Source organism: Triticum urartu, chromosome 1, assembly GCF_003073215.2.
Source record: "Triticum urartu cultivar G1812 chromosome 1, Tu2.1, whole genome shotgun sequence".
NCBI classification, from domain to species: domain Eukaryota; kingdom Viridiplantae; phylum Streptophyta; class Magnoliopsida; order Poales; family Poaceae; genus Triticum; species Triticum urartu.
The window spans coordinates 465,429,459-465,452,353 of NC_053022.1; the positions used below are offsets into that span (position 1 = coordinate 465,429,459).

At 44.4% G+C, this 22,895-nt stretch overlaps 1 pseudogene; it reads left to right on the forward strand.

Moving 5' to 3' along the window:
- Window positions 1-5,252: 5,252 nt before the first annotated feature.
- Window positions 5,253-5,559, forward strand: LOC125532917 (annotated as a pseudogene).
- The last annotated feature ends 17,336 nt before the right edge of the window (window positions 5,560-22,895 follow it).

Below are 22,895 nucleotides of genomic sequence, written 5' to 3' on the forward strand. Positions count from 1 at the left end.
TGACTCCACATAGCCACATGCAAAACTGCACGCCGGGCTAGCCGGTTTTCTAGACCAGTGCTATGTTTGGTTCCTCCGACTTCACATGTCCACGTGCAAAACTGCACAAGTAGGTTAGATCATTCACAACCACGTACACCAAATTTGACCACTCAGACGTACGTGAACGCACCTGAGTAGTGATCGGGCATCCCTTAAATTTTCTTCTCAGCATCCGAATACCTCATAGATCAATCTTTAAAACCATACAAACCATATAAAGGAAATAAGGATGGCAATGGGTCGGATTTGAATCGGGTTGAACAATCTCAAATCCATATCCATATTCATGAAGACAGTCTTTGCCCGCCCATGAAAAAATCCATGGGTGAAAAATTGTGTCCATGTCCAAATCCGATGGATATCCATACCTATTGGATATCCATTGGATCCTCTTAGACATATAAATAAGACATAACACAATATTAACATAAACTCTTCCATTCTTCACCTCGTGATAGGCTAGGCTTCACTTATGGTAAATCAACATCCATAACAACCTAAGATCATTTAGTATTTTTCTAACAGATGAGAATGACGAGTCATTTAAGAAGGAGGTAAAAATAAGGGAAGGGATGTTGGAGTATGTTACAGAGGGGATTGAATGTCAACTAAAAAAAGTTACAATGGGGATTGTGTAATTTCTTATGCATGTTTTAGATAAAAAAAAGTGTAGAGTTGTTGTGGGACATACGACCGTGGGGCAGGGATAGCAGATTTTTCCCCATTAAGTCATACTATCGGGTCGAGTTTGGATATATCCATGGGTACAAGATTATATCCATGCCCTATCCATGAATAATCGGGTCGGATTTGGGCGCCGTCCATGGACACAAAAGTATATCCAAACCCTATCCATTCGGGTCGGATATCCATGGATATCCATGTCCATGGATAAAATTGCCATCCTTAAAAGGAAACAACTATGTATTACGTAGATCAACAAAACCTACGCTACACTGCGGAGATATTCACTATCTTCATTCCGGGCTCTGGGCACATGGGCGGTAGACGCAACTCCGGCTCTGCGTCGGCCTCCGTCTCCTCCTTCGCATCCAGCTCGTCGAAAAGTGCCTCGGTCTTCGTCTATTCTTACTAGATGAAGCGCCGGATGGACTCCACATACGCCTCATCTTGCATGGACTCTAGGATGGCAGTCTGCTCCGCCATCTCTGCTGCTCGGGCGACCTCAAACTCCGCCATGGCGTCCTTCATGGTGTAGCCTGCAACTGGCGTCGGCTCCTCCTCCGGCTCCGCCGCCTCCTCCTCCTCCGGACTCGTTCCCTCCATGAGCTCTGGCGCGTTCCCTCCTCTTCCTTCTCCTCCTCCTCCTCTGGCGAGATCGGAGGCAGGCAGGTTGTGATCCGTGTGGCGCGCCTTGCCCGTATCTCGTCCTGCATCTGGAAGTGGTGCTCCTGCGTTCGCATAGCATAAGTGGTCCTCTTCTGTGGGCCATGGTAGAGGCGGACTTCAAGGGGGGAAGGAGACATAGATGAAGAGAAATGGATGGTCTCATGTCGGCGGCACGAAGAAGGATGAAGAGGATGTGGCTAGGGCTGGGGGACACCGTCCTGCTTAAATAGCCGGACTTTGGCCTCAGGCAGCGAGTTGGAGCTGCACCACGCGATTTTCACACCCCCACCGGAGGAGACGCTTGCCAGACCATTGGGTTTTCGACGATTTTGTGTGCCCCCCTCCCCAAATTCGCCCCAGATTTGGGCTGGACATGAGGGGTGCTGGTCAACCGAGCATTTGAGGCCGGTTTGAGGCACCCGAGTGGGTTGATTTTTTTTGACCGATCAGTAACCGGGCGGCCCACCCGGGCGTTTAAGTGCAGTTTGAGGTGCCCGGCTGTAGATGCTCTTAGGACAACTCCAATGGGCAGACCTAAACGGACACGTGCTATATAGTTTTTTATCTGGTTGGATGGTACACAAAAAGTCTGTCTGTGTCCGCAGGTCTATAGGTGTGCCCAATGTCATGGCGCCATTTCGGGTATATAATGCCCCCCAAAGTCCATCCGTGTCTGTCTGTCTCCCGCATGCTTTCCCCCGCATGTGTGCCACTTGTCGCTCGTGCTATAGTGGCATGCCCCAAAGTCACAAAGGCGTCTAATGGGACGTGTGTCTGCTCCCGCTTACGCGCCATCGTCGTCACGTGCCTCTCAGTTGCTGTGATGGAAGATTTACTACGCAACCACTTGCTTGCACTGATCATAGCTACTATGGCAACCCCTTGCAACTATAAAAGTAGGCCCGAGCTACCTAGATCAAGGTGGGACCCAGAACAGCAAAGCTCTTAGAAAGAACACCCACATTTGATAGTGTGTTTCCTCATCCCAGCTAGCCCTGGCTACAGAAACCACACATGTAACCTTTGTTCACCACAACCATCAATCAACCAAGCAGGACATAGGGTTTTATGCTTCACAGCAGCCCGAACCTCGGTAAAATTACCGTGTCATGTGGGTGGGATTCGTTCGTCTCTTTGCCCCTCACCGAACCAAACAAGGGAAGCACCCAAAGCTCCCTGGTGCTCAACCAAGCCAGGGAAATTTTCTTCTCATTCAAAACCCCTTGGTTAAATTTGTGTTTAAATGGCCTACTAAATCCATTCTCTTATGAGAACACATTTCTCACTTGCTCCACACTTAGTTAACCATAAAAGACTTAACTTGAGAAATACACATGGCTAGGAAGTGAGCTTGAGTGCAATCATTCAAATGCAAGTATTCTCTTAATTAAGGACTTGTGAAAATGGAAATATTATATCTTCGCAAGTCGGTAAACTTCTTTCACTCATTTGCCAAACTCCCTTTCATTCTTTTAATTTCTTAGTTCCTCGAAGACGAGCAAAACTTAAGCTTGGGGGATTTGATGGTTCAAGAATTTCTCACTTTTCATGAAGAGTTTTGAATTGGTTTTCATCTTTCTTTTGTTATTTCTCGGTTATTTATAACGCTAATCCTTTGAGAGAGAAGAAAACTCATTTTCCTATTGTTTGACAGGAAAATACATTTATGGAAGGAAAACAATCAAGATTATACAAATCAATCCATTTGAAGCAACTTCTATGTTGGAAGATTTGGCACCAGCGACAACAGAGTGCAAGACAACATTGGTATGAGCGCAAGCGCTCGTACCAATGCTCTTACCAAATGTCAGAGGCCTCTCCTCATCTACAAGAATAGACTTTGTAAATGGGCATTTGGCATCAGAGAGACCTAGCCGCCACCACTCCGTTCGGAATAGAGGGAGAAGAGACCGGAGAAGAAGAACCATCGAAGATCTTCTCCGTCTTGTTTTTGCATCTGCATTCCATCTCATCATAACCATTGTAAGAGGAATTCCAAGTTGTAAGATTGGGATGTGCAACTCTATTTGCAACTCATCTGGAGATTGAGACTCATTTAATCATTCATCTTATTGTGTGTCTTCACGCTATTATTGATACTGTTTTCAATGGATCATTCTCTGAGATGATTGGTTATTCTTTTATGATGTGTGAGTAATTTTTTCCTAGGTGTGGGAGATGCAGGTGAATGGTAAGATTTATTTGTGCCCATACTATATGTCGGCATTGGTGTTTATAGTCTTATGATTGTTTTAAGCTGTTATTCTATGGTGAGCGCAATGTGTGTTATCCAATTTTAATGGCCCGGACAACATGATCCAAAGACCTATGCATGTAACACATATTGTTTAGAGAACCTGTGACCTTCAATGTGACAGGTGGTGATATCTACGAGGAACGAAGTCAATATGAGATAACAATTGACTCGGTCAAAACCGGTTTGACCAGCCCAAAACCAAGAAAAGGGTTGTCTTTTGAACTATATGGTATAAGTTGAGAGTGTAATGCGAGCGGTTTTGAAGATGAAGGTTGCAAATCAAACCGACCGGTTATTTCAGAGTTGAAATGTGGACTTTTCTCTCTTGGACACAAATGAATAATATATCTAGCCCTCTTTGAGGGTTGCTGTTGCCAAAAAAATACACAAAAGTCCATGGAAGGGGACTTTCCTATTTGACGCTCTCTGCGTCTAACTGTCGAGCTAACACATAGAGCGACTACACTAAGCGACCGACTGGGCCAGCCCATCTAAGATAGCTAACTAGTAAATTGCATTTGGTTTTGGAAACCTTTTGGAGGGTTTTAGTCCTGGTTTCTACTGGTTTATGGATCCTTCTAGAAGGTTCCTGAACCATTTTTGGCCTGGTTTTTTCTGGTTCGTTTTGTTTTTCTGTTTCTTTCTTTAATTTATGTATTTTTTCAAAATTTCATAACTTGTCAAATTTTGTTCAGGATTTCAAATTTCATTTGCATTTTTTTTAAATCTCCTTTTTAAATTTTCTTAGGGTGCTTAAAAAATATTTCTGAACATTCGTGTTTCAAATTTTGTTCTGGGGTTTTAATTTTTTCGCATATTTTAAAAGTTCTCCGTGTTTCAAATTTTGTTCGGGTGTTTCAAAAAATAATCACTTCTAAAAGAAAGTTCGTGTTTCCAAATTTTGTTTGGGAGTTTAATATTTTTCCCATTTTTCAACAATGTTCGCGTATCCAATTTTTTTCGAGTTTGAAAAATGTTCCAGCTTTTGAAAAAATATCCGCTTTTCATTTTTTTGGTGAGTTTAAATTTTTCCTGTTTTCAAATATTGTTTACATTTTTAAAAATATTTGAGTTATTTCAAATTTTATTCACAATTTCGAAAAGTGTTCTCGGTTTCATACAACATTCACGTTTTTCTTCAAAATAATGTTGTGCGTTCAAAATTTAAAAAATGTTCGGACCAGTGCTTGCTTTGGTTCTTAATTGTTTGCGTTGCATGACAAATCAGGTAGCTACCAAGTCGAGTGGTAGCAGTACTTCTTGTGAAGTAACAGGTCCTAGAGAGCGGCAGATAGGAGCTTCCCATGGAAAGCACGTCGCAAATTGGTTGTTCAGCCCATCTACCCATGTGCTGAGAACCGGCCCTCCCCCTCCAGGCCATCTCAGGATTCCCGTCCAGATCCAATATTCTGAGCTCTCCAGAATTGTCAGTCCGTTTCTCCCTTCCTCCAAAAGTGCAAGGAAGCGATCCACACACTACACCGAGCCATCAAACTAACACTTCATCAGATCGATCGGAGCTGAGAACCGAGGCAAGGAGGGGTCGTGCGAGAAAAATTCAGAAGAAATCGGCAGCGATCGAGGACGAGCGAGAGGCGCAACGATGTTCTTCTTCGTGGGCGGCGTGGAGCAGGGCGCAGGACGGGTCCTCAAGGAGGCGGCCGGGCGGTGCCTGCGCTGTGGCGGCGTGACCGATCTGGTGGAGACCGAGAAGGTGCTCAAGCTCTTCTTCGTGTCGGCGTGGCAGTGGCCGGGCAAGGACCCCGCCTACCTCTGTCGTGACTGTGGCCTCCTCGCGCCAGGGTCCCTCGGCAACAGGAAGCCGAGCCCGGGCCTGCTCCTCCCCCGCGTGGGGCAGTGCTGCCGACCGACAGTTCCGGTTCTGCCCCTTCTGCGGCTTCGCACTGTGAAGTGCGCCATGGATGCGTGTTGCAGGCGACGGCCCAGAGAGGAACATAGGTGATGATGCTCTTTCTTTGAACTCTCAAGACAATAGTAAGAGTTAACACCAACCATAAGCTCAATATCACTACAAGTTCATGAACATAACAAACTGACAACTAGTTCAGTAGGAAAACAACGATAAGTCTGACACCACTAATTATTCCTTTCGCGCGTACTCTTGCCAGCTCTTACCCTCTTACTGGCTATCTTCTTCCTCCTAGGAGCAACCGGCTGTGGTTCCTCCTCTTCCTCCTCCTCGTCCTCATCGCCGTCCTCCATACCCCTGATGCTCCCCACGCCTGTTGCCATCCGTGACCTCCCACCGACCGCCCTCCTTCCTCTGGCGCTGAAGTCTTCGAGGGTTTGATTCCCTTCCTAGGCTTCAACATGTAAGCGGAACAAACTTGAAAGTCCTGCAATGTCATGTCATCATCAACCTATCATAAAAGAAGATGCTATGGTAAAGTACGTGCATCATAATAAAGTGAAGAATGCATCAAAGAAATGAATATGTGCTATTGTCATACCTCTTCAGCGATTACATCCTCATCCTCCAGATGAGCTGTCGAGGTAGTCTCATACTCCAGATGAGCCCTATGGTCAAGTGGTGTAGCAGACTTGGACTGCGAAGGTTATGAATTTCGGGGTCATGGCAACAGATAAGGTTGGATAACCGCCTTAACCTTTAGCCCTGACGCTGTAACATGGACAAGTGAATGATATATGTAACTTAGCAAGATATGTAACATGGGCAAGTGAATGAGATATGTACCTTAGTGAAAGCTCGAAGTGCACCTTCACCCTTGCTTTTTCCAATCGGGGTTGTGTCTAGCATAGTCTGGCTTTCGTCAGCTTGCTTTTTGATCTCCTTGCGTTGTGGATGAAACGACTTTAACATGTTAGGCAAACAAAGATGTGTAATAGTGCCAATAGGAAACCCCAGAGGGGAACACTTTACCACAAAGTTTATCATTGGAGCAAAAGGGACTCGGCTCCCTTCCCTAGCATATTTGTTGTATTTGCTCTGGGCAAGCTCATCAAAAACGATGGGATCTTCCAAAATCTCCTCATCATAGGCTGGCGGGCATATCTCCACACGAGTATTTTCAAGATACCATTTAAGGTAGTTGTTGAAGGCGAGTGGGAAGTACTCACATAGCTGGGATCCTGCTCTAGCCTTAGCTTGCTCCACACAAAGCTCGAACATGGTGACATACTTCTTATGATGTTTATCCCAGTTCTTGATCTTTCGTTGCTTTTTCCTATCCAACCTGCATGTTAAAAAACTAAATATTAGCACCATCAAAAAGGACCTGCAGACGATGCTAAGTGCAAACGGTTCATGCTATCTTACCTGTGAAGTACTTTGTCCGTGTCCTCCCACTCCGGCGGGTGACCCTGAAACAAACCAAACTATCGGTACACATGATGTGACAAGTGAAGCTCAACCGCCCAATTGCATATGAGTGGGCACCGCATTAGCCAAAGATCCCTATCCCGCATGCACATCAGATTTAGGACGAACCCGTCCGCATCACCTAATCTATCCTTGGCACCATATGACTCCCATTCCACCTCGTAGCACAACAACACAACATTGATGTAGAGTTTTCATAATACATGAGAATGAGTGATGTAATGTCAATGTTTACCTGCTCGGCCGTAAGCGTGTCCAACTCGTTGGTGTACTGCCTATACATGAGATTGACATTGCTCGTCATCTCGGTTACCACATCCCACTTGGGAGTCCAAATGGGGAGCCGTAGGTCGTCGCCTTGTTCATCCCAGGGCTTGAACGATACGTCCTTCGGGCGTCGAACTGGCAGGCAGTCCCAGCTCCATACCGATGGTAGGAGCATACAACCACCAATAAATCCGTCCTTTGAGATCCTAAAACAAGCATCATCCAACTACACATAAAGGAAAACATGGTTCAATTAAGGGCAAGATTGCATTGGTAATGTAGAAAGGAGGTGAAAACTCACAAGTGATCAACTGTCGGTACAAGTAGCCCAGTGTCGCCTAACCCCAGCTCCATTGGCTGTCAAAGACGGTAAACGCCTTAAGCCACATCCATTGAGCGTTCTTACCAGTGGCGTCAACAAAAAGAGTCCTACTGATAACGTACCACATGTACACGCGAGCATATGTCTGGATCACATCATCATTACCATCCTCAGGGCAATGCGCAAAGGTCATTGTAATCGACGTGAAAGGAGCACCGACTGCGACTCTTTCCTTTTTCTCTCCATCTGCTGGAGCCTCTACAGGAGCCATACCAATAAGGGCCTCCATCTGCTGGCGCCACCCATCAGAATTGGTGCTCATACAAAAAGACTTCCCCTCAATAGGAAGTGCGGTGATCATGGAAACATCCTGAAGCGTCACGGTCATCTCCTCGGTCAGAAGATGGAAATTGTGTGTCTCCGTCCTCCACCGATCAACAAGTGAGGTGATTCCTGCAGCATTGAGGTTCAGCGTCGACCGCTGACCAGCTCAATGAACGGGGGGAGTCATGTCTGTCTGCTGTACGGTGTGTACCACTCATCATAGGGCATGGCACTCGACGATGCCCCGTGAGACCGAATCTTCAGAGGTAAAAGCGACTTCAAACAAGCAAGTACTTACGGAGTCTCTGTTTGAACTAAACACAAATTTCAAAGTACCAACTAGTATGATTATTACCTGCTTCTTCTCCGACATTATGTAGGCCCGGTGTTGAACGTCATAGTAATCATCAAGAAGCCAAACCATCCTACATATTTCAAGCAATAAACACATATGAGCATTATTTGATATGTGAGCAAACGACCATCCTATGCATAGGATAAATATTCACATTTTTCACCATACTTCCTATGCTAAGTACATACGAGCAAACTACTTCCTATGCATTACTTCATATGTATTCGTCTCAACAACTTTCGATGGGTACTAAAAAGCTTGATAAAAAATTGACATCGGTCTGACAAATATTTGCGATGTACTTGAATGAAAATCTACCATGTGAAAAGAAGTGTTTTATCACCTTCATATGTAAGCATTAAGCATCTAGACAATCTCAACCCTCAACAATTATTCTATAAGCAAGCATCTGATATTATTTCATACGTGATTATTAATTTATATGTACATACAAATTCCTATGTATGCAATTTACAATACAAATCCACATCAATAATGTTCCCCAATGTTTACAACTAATACATACTCTAAATCAACACACATTCATTCTATTTCCCATAGAAATTTCAAATCAATCATAAACTATGGTTTCACCACAAACATGAAGAATGGGGAAGGTTTTTCGGATAGAAAGAAGGGGATCGGAGGAGATTACTTCTAGGTGGTAGTGGGGAACAAATCCACCGACCAAATCTTCAAATCGCTTGGATTTTTGAGAGGGGATTGAGAGGGGGAGAGGAGATAGCCGCCCCCGTCGCCACTCTCTGTTGCGAGTGGAACAAATGGGTCGGGATGGGGGAGGGTCAGCCCGCTGCGGTTACTAAGTCCAAGTGCAGCGCCTCTGGGCTAGGAGCCACACGTCGTAGCATAGCGCCTGTCGGCTAGGCGCTGGACAACCAGGCGTGGGGCCGGGCCTGGACCAGGGGTGCCACGCTAGCCAGGAGTGCATCTCCTGTCAGTAAGGCGCTGCTCAGTAGGGTGCAACGACTGGCTGCCGGGCGCTGCACAAAAGGGTCACCTGAGTGAATTTTTTTCAAACACGGTTTAGTTTGTGAAATACTTTCGTCCATAGGTCCATTTTGTCCATTTTGTCTTCACGGTCACCTCCGTGCTCACGGTACGCAGCTCCACCCCACGTCGGGCTACCATATTGCAAAAAAAAAATTTGATTTTTTTTGCAAAGTACAATAAAAAATGACAAAAAATATTTGTTTGACCACAACAAATTGTTTTTATTTTTCTTACTTTTCATGGTGGCAAAGTTATTTTTATACCATGGCAATTTTATCTTTTGTACCACGGCAACTTATTTTGTTTCGGCCATGGCAAATTGCTTTTTTAAAGAAAATTACATGTTGGCAAATTTATTAGTATTATGGCAATTTTATTTTTGTACAATGGCTAATTTTATTCTGAATCTTGGGAAATTCATATTTTCTCCATAATTTTCATGATCAAAAAATTATGTTAGTACCATGGTATTTTTTATTTCTGTAATATGGCAAATTATACTACTATACCATGGCAAATTCTTCCTTTTCCTTACTGTTCCTATAGGAAAATTTATTTTTATTTCCATGCAATTATCATTTTTTGTAACATGTTGAAATATATTTTAGACCATGGCAAACTTAGTTTTGTACACACCTCATCATTTTCATTTTTTCTATACCATGGTAAATTCATATCCAGTGAATTAATTGTTTGGACCATGGTCATTTTATCTTTGCACATTATTGGAAATTTATGAACAAACTATGCTAAATTTAATTTCTAATACAACCACAAATTATTTGGACATAGCATGGGAGTCTTATCTCAACAGCTATCATTAACCTTTTTTGTGTTTCATGCGATGGCATACCTAGCACTTTGTTTTAGGCATTTTTAACATGTCAACTTTTGTTTTTGTCTCGTAGGGGTAAGCTATTCGTGTGTGTTCATAGGGGTGAGTGTACTTTAATTGTATTGTATTCTAAAAAAATGTTTTTTTGTCCGATACTACACATAGTTATTTTTTGAGTTACCCCTACTACACATATGTTTTTTTAAACATAGTATAGACGCAAACGCTCATACATACGCACATACACTCATCACTATGAACGCACACACGCACACCCTACCCTTAAGTGCATCGCCAGAAATTAAGAAATAATGTGAGCGCCAGAAACCCTAGTGGGCCGGGATACCACCGTACCTCTAACATTCAACCACAGGTTGATTCGCCCATACTACACATAGGTAAATAAAAGAAATTGCACTAAGTGTACAAACAGTTTTCACTTCTTTTTCTCAAGGAAATGACATGTTTGGGCTTGACCGCTGGTGGCCCAGTAAGGGGGCAGCCTCGAATGTTTTCTCTCCTCAATTTTTTTCTGAATTAAATGGCAATTTTTTGTCTAAAAAGTAATAATTAAATGTCGATTTTGGGCTTAACCGCTGGTGGCCAGGTGTTCGTAGCGTAAAATCGTTTGCTCGTTGGATTTGACTTGCTCTCCCAGCGAATGGCGGCGTCCTTAAAATATGGAAAATTAATTAATGGCTGATTTTATCTATCTTGTCTAATGTGAGCATTAAGTGTCCATATTGAGTAATAATCGGCAATAATTATTTCCATATATATCAAATAATAATCAGCAATAATTTCTTTCCCAATAAACAAAGGGTAACCATTCAAAATACTCCAAAAAGCTCTATGACACTTAATAGATCTCCCTTATATATGAAGCCGGATGTTGCTACGGAGGGAGTATATGTTAGCATCCGTCAGTTAGTTTCAACCAAGACCAGCCTGCCAACAACCGTTGAAGCCTTAGTCATCTATATAGACATGGACATGGAGAAGTGCCCGAAGCGTGCCCAAGCACTATTGTTCGTTCTTATTATATGCTTTGCGACCCAAACACAATGTAAGTGGCATCTTTTCTTGTGTTTTTGTTTGATTCGTTCCTTATTTATAACATATCTCAAAGTTGACTACCAGAATCTTGTCAACATGTCACAGTGTATAATCATAAGTTAATATTGTGTTTTTCTTGATGTTTTCATAGGTAGAGAGCTAGGCGCGCATGACATCCATCACGGGTGCTACAGGGGTCCATCTGGATGCATTATCTGCCCCCCTCTAGATGTCTGCTTCAAAACAATGGAGGACTGCCAAGCCCACTGCTCAGGACCTCGGTTCACGGTCGCCTCCTCCACATTTCCTCATTAGCTTGAAAAAATGTACGGGGTGTGCGTTATGTGTTGATGAATAAAGAAGCATGAATGAGTACGAGACGGTAATATTGATGTTTCAGCTTGCAGTTGTTGTAGGCAGAATCTTGGAACCCTTCCCTCCGCTAGTCTGATGCGAATGCGAGGAGTTTTTAGGACGTCTCGTTGATTGTTTTTTATTTTTGATTGACATCATCGTACGTCTCGTTGATTTTTCTCGGGAGTTCTTGGACGTGGGCACTCTGAAAAGCAAGATTTTCTATCTTTTCTTTAACTCAGGGGAAATATGATCGAGCGGCGCTAATTCAAATCCCTCGGGCAAAATAAGAACAGCACCTACATTCAACCCTCCATTTTTTTCCATTAGCAAGAACTTATTTCAATTGCATATCCTACGTCTAGCACTTCGTGATGGACGTTGTAGCTGCCGGGCGGTCTGCGGCTCCGCGCTGTGAAGTGATGGATGCACTGAGAGGAACAGAGGTGATGATGTTCTTTCTCTGAAGACTGTAGTACGTACAGTACTATACTGGATTTGTGCAGCGTTGTCAGTTAGCTTTTGGTCTTGCGAAATTTGTGCCGTGTGTGACATGTAAGGGACTCTTTGATTCGTAGGATTTCCCAAATGCAGGAATAAGAAAAACGTGGGATTGGATTGGCATATCATCTTGAATCCTACATGATTGTATGAGTGTTTGATTATGCACAAAAAAAACGTAGGATTTTTTCAAAGAGGTTTGAGTGGATGGAAAATTTCCTATAAAATCTAGTGCAAATGAATCCTATGAAAAAATTCCTATGATTTACAATCCTACGAATCAAACAACCCACATAGGAAAAAAATCCTAAGGATTAGAATCCTTCAAAATTCTTTTGAGAATCCTTTGAATCAAAGAAGCCCTAAATGTGATGGAATGGTTGTAAACCAAATCAATAAGATTCGTCGCATCATCATCGGCACACGACACTAACAAAACCTCAAAGCTCAATTTGCACTTTCAAACAGAAACAATCATCATTTACCACAAACGGGGAGAAGAAAGGGGCGGCGCGGCTTTGGTTTGCTTCGGCCGTGGGGGAGAAGAAGAGCGGGGCGTGGCACGGCTTTGCTTTGGACGGCGAGGCATGTCCAACACCTGCGGTTTCGTGCTTGATTTGGCCCGGAGTAGGTTCGGGTGAAATTTGTGGGTGTTTTATGTGCATTTTGTAGATAGATTGGAGTTCGTCCTCGTCGTCTTCATTCGATGATTTGGACATAGGAGAGATGATACTCGACGACGATGTCGACAACCTTGTGTTGTTGCATCTCGTGGACGAATTTGAGGCTGGCCGAAGAGAAAGCGGCGTGGATCGACGTTCAGCCGGTTAAACATTCCCCACAACCGAGCTCTCGGTGACAAGATGCTCATGAAAGACTACTTCGCCAAGGTAATGGCATTAGTGACCATGATTGGTTTTAGTGCATATTAAAAAAAATTGGCGGCAATGAGAGTGATTACATATGGTGTTCCCGCCGACTATGCGGATGAATATCTTCGCATTGGCGAAGACACCATCACCAAATGTGTCTGTGTCTTTGTGAAGACAATGATCCAGGTTGATGATGTTGTAGTTGATCCGTGCATGCTATGGTATTGTTCTTGCCATGTCTAGCTTGCATTTTGTGTATTCTTAATGGGTGTATGCTTAGATTGTCATGACATGCTCTGTAGTGAGTGCATCGAGCTCGTAAGCATGCCTACTTGATATCTGTTTTCAGCATGCTCCGGTTTTCACCAAGTCCGAAAACTGATTATGTTTTTGCCATGTTCACATGCTTGCAATTGTATTTTCTGATCCCTTTTGGCTCAAGGTCACTAAGGGACTTTTGTTAAGATCTTTGAGTAGCTCCATGCCATTCTTTACTTTGCCATGTTCAGATCCTGTAGCATTTTGTTTTCATGCTCCGAAGAGTGCTATCTGGTCTGAAATTCCAGACAAGTGTTAATTTCACTGTCTAAAATCTGTTTGTCAAATGCATTTTTCCCATCCTTGTTTGAACCTGTTAATGGATTAATTGGCCGTAGCTCAGTGCTAGACTTTTGTTAAGCATCATGAATGGATTCCTGCCATATATTTTGATGCCATGTTTCAGTGCTGTAGCATGTTCATCTTGTTTCATTTAGATGGCTACTTGCTGTAAATCGCAGAACGTGGTCATATTTGAATTGCTTGCCATTTCCAAACCGTAACTCCGATTCCAGCGTTCTTTATATCGTTTTTAAGCGATTTCATCTCATCTTTCCAGTGGCACACTTGGATTTCCACGTTGAGGCCAGGTTCATGCATTCCCTATCACATCTTGCATATGCATCCCGCATCGCATCCCGCATAGCATACCATCTTTGCATCATATTGTTTGAGCTTTGCACGTGGTTGATTGTGTTCCGTTTGCTTGTTTGTCTTGTTTGGGTAGAGATGGGAGACGAGTTCGCTAACGAGGATCCCGTTGAGTTTGCTTTCGAGGATCCAGTCAACTCTGACAACTTTGCAGGCAAGATGATCATACCCTCGAAATCACCACTATCTTTGCTTTGCTAGATGCTCGCTCTTTTGCTATGCCTATGCTACGATGCCTACCACTTGCTTTCAAGCCTCCCAAATTGCCATGCCAAACCTCTAACCCACCATGTCCTAGCAAACCGTTGATTGGCTATGTTACCGCTTTGCTCAGCCCCTCTTATAGCGTTTGCTAGTTGCAGGTGAAGATTGGAGACCGTTCCTTCTTGGAACATTATTTACTTGTTGGGATATCGTTATATTGTCATGTTATCTTTATGCATCTATATACTTGGTAAAGGGTGGAAGGCTCGGCCTCTCGCCTAGTGTTTTGTTCCACTCTTGCCGCCCTAGTTTCCGTCATATCGGTGTTATGTTCCCGGATTTTGCGTTCCTTACGCGGTTGGGTGATAATGGGAACCCCTTGATAGTTCGCCTTAATTAAAGCTTTTCCAGCAATGCCCAACCTTGGTTTTACCATTTGCCACCTAGCGCTTTTTCCCTTGGGTTTCCGGAGCCCGAGGGTCATCTTATTTTAAACCTCCCCGGGCCAGTGCTCCTCTGAGTGTTGGTCCACCTCGTCAGTCGCCGGTGGCCACCAGGGGCAACGCTGGGCTGGCCTACTAGAAGTTTGGATAATCTGAGTGTGCCCTGAGAACGAGATATGTGCAGCTCCTATCGGGATTTGTCGGCACATTCGGGCGTTGTTGCTGGATTAGTTTTAACCTGTCGTAGTGTCTTGAAGAACCGAGGTACCAAGTCTGATCGGAACGTCTCGGGAGGAGGTCTATTCCTTCGTTGACCGTGAGAGCTTGTCATGGGCTAAGTTGGGACTCCCCTGCAGGGATTTGAACTTTTGAAAGCCGTGCCCGCGGTTATGGGTAGATGGGAATTTGATAATGTCCAGTTGTAGATAACTTGAACCTTAACTTAATTAAAATGAATCAACAGTGTGAGTTACCGTGATGGTCTCTTCTCGACGGAGTCCGGGAAGCGAACACGATGTTGGAGTAATGCTTGCGCAGGGTGTTCTCTAGTTTCTTGTTCGCGCTTTGCCCTCTCTTCTCGCTCTCTTTTGCGAACAGGATAGCCACCATATATGCTAGTCGCTTGCTGCAGCTCCACATATTTTTACCTAGCCTTACCTTTAAGCTTAAATAGTCTTGATCGCGAGGGTGCGAGATTGCTGAGTCCCTGTGGCTCACAGATTACTTCCAAACCAGTTGCAGGGCCTGATGATTCTGCTCCAGGTGATGCGCTTGAGCTCAAGTGGGAGTTCGACGAGGACTCTCAATGATACTACGTGTCTTTCCCTGATGATCAGTAGTGGTGCCCTGTTGGGGTGATCGGGACCGTGTCGCATGTTGGGTTATCTTTTATTTTGGCGCCGTAGTCGGGCCATGAGTGTTTGGATGATGTAATATTATTCATGTACTTTGATTGATGTGGCGAGTGTAAGCCAACTATGTTATCTCCCCTTTTATTATCTATATTACATGGGATGTTGTGAAGATTGCCTAACTTGCGACATATGCCTTCAATGCGATTATGTCTCTAAGTCATGCCTCGACACGTGGGAGCTATAGTCGCATCAAGGGTGTTACAATAATCTAGTTACATTGTGATGAATCGAACACCCATAGAGTTCTGGTGTTGATCATGTTTTGCTCGTGGAAGAGGTTTTGTCAACGGATCTGCGACATTCAGGTCCGTATGCACTTTACAAATATCTATGTCTCCATTTTGAACATTTTCATGAATGGAGTTGAAGCGACGCTTGATATGCCTGGTCTTCTTGTGAAACCTGGGCTCCTTGGCAAGGGCAATGGCTCCAGTGTTGTCACAGAAGAGAGTCAACGGGCCCGACGCATTGGGAACAACTCCTAGGTCAGTAATGAACTCCTTCATCCAGATTGCTTCATGTGCTGCCTCCGAGGCTGCCATATACTCCGCTTCACATGTAGATCCCGCCACGACGCTTTGCTTGCAACTGCACCAGCTGACTGCCCCACCATTCAAAATATACACGTATCCGTTTGTGACTTGGAGTCATCCAGATCTGTGTCGAAGCTAGCATCGACGTAACCCTTTACGACGAGCTCTTCGTCACCTCCATAAACGAGAAACATATCCTTAGTCCTTTTCAGGTACTTCAGGATATTCTTGACCGCTGTCCAGTGTTCCATGCCGGGATTACTTTGGTACCTTCCTACCAAACTTACGGCAAGGTTTACATCAGGTCTGGTACACAGCATGCATACATAATAGACCCTATGGCCGAGGCATAGGGGATGACACTCATCTTTTCTCTATCTTCTGTCGTGGTCGGGCATTGAGCCGTGCTCAATCTCACACCTTGCAATACAAGCAAGAACCCCTTCTTGGACTGATCCATATTGAACTTCTTCAATATCTTGTCAAGGTACGTGCTTCATGAAAGACCAATGAGGCATCTCGATCTACCTCTATAGATCTTGATGCCTAATATATAAGCAGCTTCTCCAAGGTCCTTCATTGAAAAACACTTATTCAAGTAGGCCTTTATGCTTTACAAGAATTCTATATCATTTCCCATCAATAGTATGTCATCCACATATAATATGAGAAATGCTACAGAGCTCCCACTCACTTTCTTGTAAACACAGGCTTCTCGATAAGTCTGCGTAAACCCAAACGCTTTGATCATCTCATCAAATCGAATGTTCCAACTCCGAGATACTTGCACCAGCCCATAGATTGAGCGTTGGTGCTCGCACACCTTGTCAGAATTCTTAGGATCGACAAAACCTTTTGGCTGCATCATATACAATTCTTCCTTAAGGAAACCATTAAGGAATGCCATTTTGACGTCCATTTGCCATATCTCATAATCATAGAATGCGGCAATTGCTAACATGATTCAGACGGACTTCAGCTTCGCTATGGGTGATAAAGTCTCATCGTAGTCAAACCCTTGAACTTGTCAATAACCCTTAGCGACAAGCCGAGCCTTATAGATGGTCACATTAACATCCGTGGTTGTCTTCTTCTTAAAGATCCATTTACTTTCTATGGCTCGCCGATCATCGGACAAGTCAGTCAAAGTCCGTACTTCGTTTTCATACATGGATCCTATCTCGGATTTCATGGCTTCCAGCCATTTGTCGGAATTCAGGCCCGCCATCGCTTCTTCATAGTTTGAAGGTTCACCGTTGTCTAACAACATGATTTCTAGGACAGGGTTGCCGTACCACTCTGGTGCGGAACGTGTCCTTGTGGACCTATGAAGTTCAGTAGCAACTTGATCCAAAGTTTCATGATCATCATCATTAACTTCCTCTCTAGTCGGTGCAGGCACCACAGAAACATTTTCTTGAGCTGCGCCACTTTCCGGTTCAAGAGGCAGTACCTCATCAAGTTCTACTTTCCTCCCACTTACTTCTTTAGAGAGAAACTCTTTCTCTAGAAAGGATTCATTCTTGGTAACAAATCTTACCTTCGGATCTGAGGTAGAAGGTATACCCAATAGTTTCCTTAGGGTATCCTATGAAGATGCATTTTTCCGACTTCGTTTTGAGCTTTTCAGGTTGAATTTTATTGACATAAGCATCGCATCCCCAAACTTCTAGAAACGACAGCTTGGGTTTCTTCCCAAACCATAATTCATACGGTGTCGTCTCAACGATTTCGACGGAGCCCTATTTAAAGTGAATGCGGCAGTCTCTAAAGCATAACCCCAAAATGATAGCGGAGTCGGTAAGAGACATCATAGATCGCACCATATCCAATAGAGTGCGATTACGACGTTCGGACACACCATTACGCTGAGGTGTTCCAGGCGGCGTGAGTTGTGAAACAATTCCACATTTCCTTAAGTGCGTGCCAAATTCGTGACTCAAATATTCTCCCCCATCGTGATCGTAAGAACTTTATTTTCCTGTCACGTTGATTCTCAACCTCACTTTGAAATTCCTTGAAATTTTCAAAGGTCTCAGACTTGTGTTTCATTAAGTAGACATACCCATATCTACTCAAGTCATCAGTGAGGGTGAGAACATAACTATAGCCACCGCAAGCCTCAACGCTCATTGGACCGCACACATCAGTATGTATGATTTCCAATAAGTTGGTCGCTCGCTCCATTGTTTCGGAGAACGGAGTCTTGGTCATTTTTCCCATGAGGCATGGTTCGCACGTGTCAAATGATTCATAATCAAGAGACTCCAAAAGTCCATCTGCATGGAGTTTCTTCATGCGTTTGACACCAATGTGACCAAGGCGGCAGTGCCACAAGTATGTGGGACTATCATTATCAGCCTTACACTTCTTGGTATTCACACTATGAACATGTGTAACATCATGTTCAAGATTAAACAAGAATAAACCATTGACCAGCGGGGCATGACCATAAAACATATCTCTCAAATAAATGGAACAACCATTATTCTTGGATTTAAATGAGTAGCCATCTCGCATTAAACGAGATCCAGATACAATGTTCATGCTCAAAGCTGGTACTAAATAACAATTATTGAGGTTTAAAACTAATCCCGTAGGTAAATATAGAGGCAGTGTGCCGACGGCGATCACATCGACCTTGGAACCATTCCCGACGTGCATCGTCACATCGTCCTTCGCCAGTATCCGCTTATTCCGCAGCTCCTATTTTGAGTTACAAATATGAGCAACCGCACCGGTATCAAATACCCAGGAGCTACTACGAGCGCTGGTTAGGTACAAATCAATAACATGTATATCACATATACCTTTGGCATTGTCGGCCTTCTTATCCGCTAAGTACTTGGGGCAGTTCCACTTCCAGTGACTGTTTCCCTTGCAATAAAAGCACTCAGTCTCAGGCTTGGGTCAATTCTTTGGCTTCTTCCCGGCAGCTTGCTTACCGGGCGCGGCAACTCCCTTGTCGTCCTTCTTGAAGTCTTTACCCTTGCCTTTCTTGAACTTAGTGGTTTTATTCACCATCAACACTTGATGTTCCTTTTTGATCTCCACCTCCGCTGATTTCAGCATTGAATATACCTCAGGAATGGTCCTTTCCATCCCTTGCATATTGAAGTTCATCACAAAGCTCTTCTAGCTAGGTGGAAGCGACTGAAGGATTCTATCAACGACTGCGTCATCCGGGAGATTGACTCCCAGCTGAGACAAGCGGTTGTGCAACCCAGACATTTTGAGTATGTGCTCGCTGACAGAACTGTTCTCCTCCATCTTACAACTGTAGAACTTGTCGGAGACTTCATATCTCTCAACTCGGGCATGAGCTTGGAAAACCATTTTCAGCTCTTGTAACATCTCATATGCTTTGTGTTGCTCAAAACGCTTTTGGAGCCCCAGTTCTAAGCTGTAAAGCATGTTGCACTGAACCAGGGAGTAATCATCACTACGCGACTGCCAGGCGTTCATAACGTCTTGAGTTGCTGGGAAAACAGATGCGTCACCTAGCGGTGCTTCAAGGACATATGCTTTCTTGGTAGCTATGAGGATAATCCTTAGGTTACGGACCCAGTCCGTGTATTGCTGCCATCGTCTTTCAGCTTGGTTTTCTCTAGGAACGCGTTGAAGTTGAGGGCAACATTAGCATGGGCCATTTGATCTACAAGACATATTGCAAAGTTTTAGACTATGTTCATGATAATTAAGTTCATCTAATCAAATTATTTAATGAACTCCCACTCAGATTGACATCCCTCTAGTCATCTAAGTGATACATGATCCGAGTCAACTAGGCCGTGTCCGATCATCACGTGAGACGGACTAGTCATCATCGGTGAACATCTTCATGTTGATCGTATCTTCTATACGACTCATGTTCGACCTTTCGGTCTTCCATGTTCCGAGGACCATGTCTGTACATGCTAGGCTCGTCAAGTCAACCTAAGTGTATTGCGTGTGTAAATCTGGCTTACACCCGTTGTATGCGAACGTTAGAACCTATCACACCCAATCATCACGTGGTGCTTCGGAACAACGGACCTTAGCAACGGTGCACAGTTAGGGGGAACACTTTCTTGAAATTATTGCGAGGGATCATCTTATTTATGCTACCATCGTTCTAAGCAAATAAGATGTAAAACATGGTAAACATCACATGCAATCAAATAGTGACATGATATGGCCAATATCATTTTGCTCCTTTTTGATCTCCATCTTCGGGGCGCCATGATCATCGTCGTCACCAGCATGACACCATGACCTCCATCATCATGATCTCCATCATCGTGTCTTCATGAAGTTGTCTCTCCAACTATTACTTCTACTACTATGGCTAACGGTTAGCGATAAAGTAAAGTAATTACATGACGTTTATGTTGACACGCATGTCATAAATAAATTAAGACAACTCCTATGGCTCCTGTCGGTTGTCATACTCATCGACATGCAAGTCGTGATTCCTATTACAAGAACATGATCAATCTCATACATCACATATATCATTCATCACATCCTTTTGGCCATATCACATCACACGGCATATGTTGCAAGAACAAGTTAGACGTCCTCTAATTGTTGTTGCAAGTTTTTTTACGTGGCTGCTATAGGTTTCTAGCAAGAATGTTTCTTACCTACGCCAAAACCACAACGTGATATGCCAACTTCTATTTACCCTTCATAAGGACCCTTTTCATCGAATCCGATCCGACTAAAGTGGGAGAGACAGACACCCGCTAGCCACCTTATGCAACTAGTGCATGTCAGTCGGTGGAACCAGTCTCACATAAGAGTACGTGTAAGGTCGGTCCGGGCCGCTTCATCCCACGATCCTGCCGAATCAAGATAAGACTAGTAAGGGCAAGTAAATTGACAAAATCGATGCTCACAACAACTTGTGTTCTACTCGTGCATAGAAACTACGCATAGACCTAGCTCATGATGCCACTGTTGGGGATCGTTGTAGAAATTTAAAATTTTCTATGCATCACCAAGATCAATCTATGGAGAAACTAGCAATGAGAGAGAGGGGAGTGCATCTTCATACCCTTGAATATTGCGACACGGAAGCGTTACAAGAACGCGGATGAGGGAGTCGTACTCGTGGTGATTCAGATCGCGGTTGATTCCGATCCAAGCGTCGAACAACGGCGCCTCCGCGTTCAACACACATGCAGCCCGATGACGTCTCCCACGCCTTGATCCAGCAAGGAGAGAGGGAGAGGTTGGGGAAGACTCCGTCCAGCAGCAGCACGACGGCGTGGTGGTGTTGGAGCAGCATGGTACTCCGGCAGGGCTTCGCCAAGCGTCGCTGGAGGAGGAGGTGTTGGAGAGGGGGAGGGCTGCGCCTTGTATGTGGTACGGCTGCCCTTCCACCTCCCCTCTATTTATAGGGGCAAGGGAGAGGGGGGGCGGCCCCCTCCAGATGGATCTAGAGGGGGGCGGCGGCCAAGGGGGAAGGCTTGCCCCCCAAGCCAAGGGGGCCCCCCTTTAGGGTTCCCCAAAACCCTAGGAGCATGGGCCCTAGGGGGTTTGGCGCCCAGCCCACCTAGGGGCTGGTTCCCCCTCCATATTCAGCGCATAGGGCCCTCCAGGGCAGGTGGACCCTCCCGGTGGACCCACGGAACCCTTTCGGTGGTCCCGGTACAATACCGATAAACCCCCGAACAGTTCCGGCGACCGAATAAGGACTTCCCATATATAAATCTTTGTCTCTGGACCATTCCGGAACTCCTCGTTACGTCCAGGATCTCATCCGGGACTCCGAACTTTGTCGGAGACTTCATATCTCTCAACTCGGGCATGAGCTTGGAAAACCATTTTCAGCTCTTGTAACATCTCATATGCTTTGTGTTGCTCAAAACGCTTTTGGAGCCCCAGTTCTAAGCTGTAAAGCATGTTGCACTGAACCAGGGAGTAATCATCACTACGCGACTGCCAGGCGTTCATAACGTCTTGAGTTGCTGGGAAAACAGATGCGTCACCTAGCGGTGCTTCAAGGACATATGCTTTCTTGGTAGCTATGAGGATAATCCTTAGGTTACGGACCCAGTCCGTGTAGTTGCTGCCATCGTCTTTCAGCTTGGTTTTCTCTAGGAACGCGTCGAAGTTGAGGGCAACATTAGCGTGGGCCATTTGATCTACAAGACATATTGCAAAGTTTTAGACTATGTTCATGATAATTAAGTTCATCTAATCAAATTATTTAATGAACTCCCACTCAGATTGACATCCCTCTAGTCATCTAAGTGATACATGATCCGAGTCAACTAGGCCGTGTCCGATCATCATGTGAGACGAACTAGTCATCATCGGTGAACATCTTCAGGTTGATCGTATCTTCTATACGACTCATGTTCGACCTTTCGATCTTCCATGTTCCGAGACCATGTCTGTACATGCTAGGCTCGTCAAGTCAACCTAAGTGTATTGCGTGTGTAAATCTGGCTTACACCCGTTGTATGCGAACGTTAGAACCTATCACACCCAATCATCACGTGGTGCTTCGGAACAACGGACCTTAGCAACGGTGCACAGTTAGGGGGAACACTTTCTTGAAATTATTGCGAGGGATCATCTTATTTATGCTACCATCGTTCTAAGCAAATAAGATGTAAAACATGGTAAACATCACATGCAATCAAATAGTGACATGATATGGCCAATATCATTTTGCTCCTTTTTGATCTCCATCTTCGGGGCGCCATGATCATCGTCGTCACCAGCATGACACCATGACCTCCATCATCATGATCTCCATCATCGTGTCTTCATGAAGTTGTCTCTCCAACTATTACTTCTACTACTATGGCTAACGGTTAGCGATAAAGTAAAGTAATTACATGACGTTTATGTTGACACGCATGTCATAAATAAATTAAGACAACTCCTATGGCTCCTGTCGGTTGTCATACTCATCGACATGCAAGTCGTG